Source organism: Sardina pilchardus, chromosome 12, assembly GCF_963854185.1.
Source record: "Sardina pilchardus chromosome 12, fSarPil1.1, whole genome shotgun sequence".
NCBI classification, from domain to species: Eukaryota; Metazoa; Chordata; class Actinopteri; order Clupeiformes; family Clupeidae; genus Sardina; species Sardina pilchardus.
In genome coordinates this window covers 30954665-30962164 of record NC_085005.1, presented here as the reverse complement: position 1 = coordinate 30962164, position 7500 = coordinate 30954665, and the positions used below count along the sequence as shown (strand labels likewise).

General features: G+C 44.0%; 1 protein-coding gene across 1 annotated transcript in view; it reads right to left on the bottom strand.

The window, feature by feature from the left end:
• The window catches only part of itsn2a (intersectin 2a), a 134677-nt gene that overhangs the window by 116753 nt on the left and 10424 nt on the right, over positions 1 to 7500 (bottom strand). The window lies entirely within an intron of this gene.

Here is a 7500-nt window from a genome sequence, read left to right as displayed (position 1 = left end):
ATAGAGGAAAGGTGTGAAGCAGAGAGGGAGGGAGAGAGAGAGAGGGAGGAAGAGAGAGAGAGAGAGAGAGAGAGAGAGAGGGAGGAAGAGAGAGAGAGAGAGAGAGAGAGAGAGAGAGAGGGCATTCATCATACCTCTGCCAGGCCCTCGTCCTTCACAGTGAAATATGCTGCTCTCCAGAATGCCTCCTTCTGTGAATCACTCGTTCACCCCTGCAGCTCTCTCTCTCTCTCTCTCTCTCTCTCTCTCTCTCTCTCTCTCTCTCTCTCTCTCTCTGTCTCTCTCCTCCACTCCTGTCCTCTCTCTCAAACCCACTTCCTGCCCCCTACACACACATTTGTTTCCAGGCAAAGAAAAGAAACACACTCTCTTCAGGAAGTGCTTTTTTTTGCTTTCCTGACTGACAGCTACCTGTTCTCCTTCTCTCTCTCTCGCTCTCTCTTGCTCTCTCTTTCTCTCTCCCCCCTCTCTCTCTCTCTCTCTCTCTCTCTCTCTCTCTCTCTCTCTCTAACACACACACACACACACACACACACACACACACACACACACACACACACACACACACACACACACACACACACACACACACACACACACACCAGAGTAATGAGTGCAGGAGTCAAGGAAACCACAGGAAGTTGCATCATAACATAGTTGCATCAGGAGAGTGTTTACAGAGACAGCAAGTCCTCTGCCACACAGCCATGTTTCACATTCGTCAGAGAAACCAACTCTGACTTGCAATTGCAGCTCTTTTTCAGGCCTTTGCCAGATGCTGGTCTGGGCTGACCAAAACAGTTCCAGTCAAGCCAAGTGTCCACACACCTGCAGCAATCTCATCTGGACCCAACTGGGCTCCCGACAGTTAAAGGTGCTCCCAGGGAAACGTTGTCTAAGCCAAAAAAGTTCCTCCTTCCTGGAAAGCAGATTTTCTTTGACCTGCAGGAGGCTCTAGTTGTAAGTGTGTCCCAGAGGAATGAGACAGTTCTCCGCTTCTCAGCAATCCTCTCAGGGGCACTGCACTGACAGGGCCACACTCTGACTCACAGCATGTAGCCTGTAGCCTGTAGCCTGTGCAGGTCTCCACAAAACACAAAATACTAACTGACAAAAAGTGAAATGGCACAAGCTGATCTCAACCCAGTTTCTTCAGCCACTGCTAGAGATACAGGGAGAGCACATACTGTACTGTATATAGAAGCACCGCAGCTGCGCTGCCTATATGGCATCAAAATGCAACTGCAAGGTACAGTATGCCTACAAATACGTCTCTGATTTCATTACTTCCCCTCCAAGGAGGAGCAACAACTGCAACAACTGTCCTCCTCAGCAATGTCCACTTCTATTCCCTCTCCATCGAAACCACAAAGTGGCCGTCCTGCTGCCCCCCCCCCCCCCCCCATGTTAAATAAGATCAGATAAATATGGCCGTCCTCTTGCCCCCCCATGTTAAATAAGATCACATAAATATGGCTGTCCTGATGCCCCCCCATGTTAAATAAGATCACATAAATATGGCCGTCCTCTTGCCCCCCCATGTTAAATAAGATCACATAAATATGGCCGTCCTGCTGCCCCCCCCCCCCCCCCATGTTAAATAAGATCACATAAATATGGCTGGCCGGGTCAGTGGCGGCAGCGGCGGCGGCGGCAGTGGGTGGACGAGGAGATCTGAGCTGGCTGACCGGAGGCCAAGAGGAAGAGACTAATTGCAGAGCGCAGCACAAACACGGGTCCCGCTGGGCATCGATCAGAGGATGGACGGAGACGAGCGCCGAGCGGCCGGATGTTTCTACTGGACACCAGAGCTACAGAGGAGCGGCGGCTGAGACCGTCCAGATGAGGAGAGTGGACACATCACAGACACAATACCTAACCACAGACACATCACAGACACAATACCTAACCACAGACACATCACAGACACAGGCAATACCTAACCACAGACACAACACAGACACAGGCAATACCTAACCACAGACACAACCAGTGATGGGCAGTAACGCGTTAGAAGTAACGCGTTACTGTAATCCAATTACTTTTTTCAAGTAACGAGTAAAGTAAGGGATTACAATGGCAAAATCAGTAATTAGATTACCGTTACTTTAGGCTGCGTTACTGCGTTACTAAACTGCGATTTTAATTGCTTTGTGAGACTGTCTGGTGACAATCAGTATAATGTCCAACGCATTGCCAGAGATGTAAACAACAGACGAGACAACAGAGTGCGGGAGAGAGCATGACCATGCTGCATTTAATAGTCTATACGTGAGTTGGGGTTTTCCTAAACTTTTATCCATAGTTCGGGACTTGGACTTCTTTTGCTTATCTTTACTTCACTTTTATTGTTCTTTCTACTTTCATTTCATTCGATGACTTATGCTTTCACTCTGGACTGATGCTTCAACTCAAATGTCTTTTCAAATTCGGGGTCGTTGACGTTCGAACTTGTTTTCGGTGGACATAATTAAGTTTGTACCGTCGGAGTCTTTGCGAGACAATGAGCAAAATGTCCGTAAATAATAGAGCCTGTATCATCTGCGTTCTCTGTAGTCTCTTTCAGACATAACCCCTGCGGTAGCCTATGAGGTTTGCCAGACGGAGGTCCGACTCTTCGGTTAATTATAGGCTACAGAATCTATGTATGTTTGAGTGAGGGGTGGCGCAGAATGCGGCCGCTGTCACAGGACTTACTGTTTTTATTTTACCACCGACAGCGCGCCCGTTCCGAATATTGTTGCAACAATGCAGCATGTATTCTGTTACATCCGCAGCATCGATGAAAGATTGGAGCGTGACATGCAGGTTAACTGTGCAACGTTTAATTGAAACTCAGCAGTGACGCTCGTTGTTCATTTCACATAATCTGAACGAATTCACGTTCTTTATTTACAAATGTGTTGCATGCAGTTCATAGTTCACAGAACTCGTTTATGCACAACACTGCATTTGATTCTATTTTATATGATGGAATATGCAGAAAGAATAAAATTAGCCTGAAAGGTGTATTGCTTTATAGTATATTCAGGTTGTGTAGCCTAGTTGGTGTGTTTTTGAAAAGTAACTAAGTAAAGTAATTGTAAAGTAACTAATTACATTTGGGAAAAAGTAATCAGTAAAGTAACGGGATTACTTTCTTGGACAAGTAATCAGTAATCAGTAACTAATTACTTTTTCCAAGTAACTTGACCAACACTGGACACAACACAGACACAGGCAATACCTAACCACAGACACAACACAGACACAGGCAATACCTAACCACAGACACATCACAGACGCAGGCAATACCTAACCACAGACACATCACAGACGCAGGCAATACCTAACCACAGACACAACACAGACACAGGCAATACCTAACCACAGACACATCACAGACACAGGCCATACCTAACCACAGACACAACACAGACACAGGCAATACCTAACCACAGACACATCACAGACACAGGCAATACCTAACCACAGACACATCACAGACACAGGCAATACCTAACCACAGACACAGAACAGACACAGGCAATACCTAACCACAGACACATCACAGACACAGGCAATACCTAACCACAGACACATCACAGACACACACAATACCTAACCACAGACACATCACAGACACAGGCAATACCTAACCACAGACACATCACAGACACAGGCAATACCTAACCACAGACACAACACAGACACAGGCAATACCTAACCACAGACACATCACAGACACAGGCAATACCTAACCACAGACACATCACAGACACAGGCAATACCTAACCACAGACACAACACAGACACAGGCAATACCTAACCACAGACACAGAGCAGGTGCCAGACAAGGGTAGTCTGGCTATCACCACACTAAGCTCAATCATTTAAGATTGAACAATAGTCTGGGGAGTCTGAGATGTATTTCTCTCAGGAAGCATGCCTGTGTGAGGCCTCACCAGTATTGTTTGTTTGTTTGTTTGTTTGTTTGTTTGTTTACTGTTTGTTGTCTCTATCTCTACATCAGTGTCAGTACGAGGACATGGAACAAGAGCTGCACTGCCTCAAGCACCTGGTTGGGGCCATGATTGCAGGGCTGGAGAGAGAGGCAGAATCTGCAGCAGATGTCTTTCTCTCTCTCTCTCTCTCTCTCTCTCTCTCTCTCTCTCTCTCTCTCTCTCTCTCTCTCTCTCTGCCCCTCCGTGACTGAAGCCACATCACAGCAGCCATCTCTAGACAGGGATGACTGTGTTCCTTTGACATATTTGCCAAATCGTTTTGATAACAGAGGAACAAACAAGCAGAACAGCAGTCACACTTCTCTGTGCTTTGAAGTGAGTCTGGTCACGCCTCGTTTTCTCCAGCGAGATGACACATCACAAGAGGATGACAAGAACAATGGAGAGAAGAAGAGAAGAAGAGAGAGAGATAAAAGAGGGAAAATAGAGGGTGATATACAGAGAGGGGGAAAAGGAGTCAGAGAGGCACAGAAAGAAAAGAGAGAAACAAAGAGGGTGAAAGAGATCAGGTGTAAGGGGAGAGAAACAGACAACGAAATACAGAAAACAAAGAACCATAACAGAACTACAGCTCCATATACACCATAGAACCATATAATAGAACTGCAGCAACATACACCATAGAATCATAAACAGCAAGAGAGACAGAAACTAGATCCAGACCATAGAACTAGACAGCCAGACAGCACAGAGAAACTACGACTACATCCACAAGATTCTGAGATGGAATGAAGTGAAAATGCTGTCTAGCTTGTGTTCATTTGTGTTCATTTGCGCTTTAAAGGGACACTTCACCGATTAGCATTAAGCTTTGTATCTTTAGAAAACCAGTCATGTTTTTGAATGGCATCCATCATTCCCTCTGTTTGCCTTGAGATGGGAGAAATACGGATTTCAATGAAGCCCATGAATAGGACTTCCTGCTTTCAATTATGTAAAATGATGATTTTTACATCATTGAAAGCAGGAAGTCCAACACTAAAATCTGTATTTCTCCCATCTCAAAGCAAACTGAGGGAATGATGCACGACCATTCAAAAACATGACTGGTTTTCTAAAGATACAAAGCTTAATGCTAAGATACAAAGCTTAATGCTAATCAGTGAAGTGTCCCTTTAGCTATTCTCTTTAGGTTCCACTCCAGCCATTAATGCATCACTTGGGGCCTGCAGATGTCTAAAATGAGAGAAGAGAGAGAGGGGAGAGAGGAGGCAGGAGAGGAGGAGAGAGAGGAGGGAGGAGAGAGGGGAGAGAGGAGGACAGGGGGTCTCCAGCCCTATAGATCTGAAGTATATGTGTTTCTGCCAGCTCGCCTGAGCTTTCAACCACTGGAGCGCAAAATGGAGTTTCAAAATCAGATACCACCAGACTCACAAAAATGACTGCCCTATGCCTTTCCAAGAGAGAAAGAGAGAGAGAGGGATTGTGTGTGCCAGAGAGAAAGAAAAAAGGGAGAGAGAGAGAGAGAGAGAGAGAGACTGCATGTGTATTCCTAGAGGGTTTGGGTTTTCATTACACCTTAATCCCACCCTCATATGGGCTGTTTTGTGTGGCGTGTCTGCACGTGCGAGTGTGTGTGTGTGTGTGTGTGTGTGTGTGTGTGTGCATGTACACACACACAGATTTCGCTGCATAGCTATTTGCATTTCATTAAAGGGTGGCTTGAGACGAGTACAGATGCGGTTGGCTGCGTGACAAGGCAATGTGTGTGTGTGTGTGTGTGTACATCTGAGTGTGTCCGTCTACACACACAAACAGGTGCTGCTGAATGAGTGTCTATGTGGGGTCCCGTGTCAGAACAGCAATCCCCCAGTGGGCTTCCTGTAGCGCTGGAGCAAGGGGAAGAGCGGAGATACAAGCCCAGCCTGCCAAGTGACAGGCCAGAGTCAGGGTCCGAGCCGAGCCGTGGCCTGGAGAAAGGAGCATCAGTGTGCTGAGGATTGGCCAGCAGCCAAGACTAGCTCACGGGCCCCCATCAGCTACCCTCTGATACTTTGAGAATCAACCGGAAGGAAACGGAGTACAGAGATAATCCAGCATCATCTTGCTTGTTAGATCATATTGGATTAGATTTGATTGGATTAGATTATCGTAATTTCCCGACTATTAGCCACGGTTTATACATTGATTTTGCCAAATTTCTTTAGCTATGAGGTTTTACATGCAGTTAATATGGCATTTAATATGGTTTTGTTTCTTTAAACTTGCATAAAACACTGTCCTGAGACTTATACACAATGCGGCTAATACAAATGAAATTAGATTAGATTTAATTTTATTATCATTGTGCAGAGTACAGTGCAAATAATATTTAACATTCATGGGTCATTCTGTGTTAAATCAAACATACACTAAAACGGTCGCAACATCATCTCAGATTTTGCTCGAAGTTTGTCTACATATTGTTTTGGTCCCAAAACGAAGACCTGCAAAATGTTTTTGTTCAATTATGTTTTTGTTGTCTTTGCCCTTGGACTTTCACTCTTATCTCAGGAGCCATGTTTGGACATTGATATCTCAAAAAATATTATTCCCTGACTGCCCAAACTTTGTAGCGTGCACAACAAACATATTCTCTATATGCCTCGCCCAGAAGAATTTGGTACAGCACGCCCATTTTTTTAGGTAATTTTCAGAGGAGAAAAACGGTATGTGTACAATGTACAATGTTGTACAATGTTTCCTTCATAGATGAATATAGCTATTATGTTGTTATACATGTGCTCATTCATTCTGAGGAACTTGTCTTATCTTGTCCCTATCTAATCACATGTAACAACACTGATACCTTGTACACTACATGTCCATACATCAAGCTAATTCTGCGTAAATGTTCAAGTTCTTAGCTATCACACAACCCATTTTAGTCCTTTGGAAATGATTAAAAAATGCAACCTTCCCTTGTTTTAATTTTATATACACATTACACATAGAGAACTCAAATATGGGCACAACATTCATACAAATACTATACTATAATGATATAAAATATAATGACTGATTCCACATGTGTCAAAAAAACGAGTTTATAATACCCTTAATGTCACTCGAATAACACTTTCCAAATCTAGGGCTTTGAGCATGCCTGCCTTACAAACTTCGAGCATGCCATACAAACTTCTAGTCATAATGAGAACATATTTTGTCTTCCATCCTATACAAAGTCTGGGATAATGCCAAATCATGCCCAAACATTGCTTTTCAGGCTGTTTTAACTAATATCAAGGGCTGAAAAAATGTAGACATAAATAATTTATAGGCCGTGGTTTTCCCTAAACATCTTATAACCAGGTTGAACAAAATCTGAGATGGTGCAGCAACTGATTTAACATGGAATGACCTCATCATAGGGACATCATCCCTGAGAAAGAGGATTAAACTGATACTATCTCAGCCGCATATAATCTCATTGTGAAAAAGTAGTCCATCATCTTAGTTTTTTTAAAAGATAAAACCATAGAAAACATCTTCTTTCATTTCTTTATCAAAAATGTTT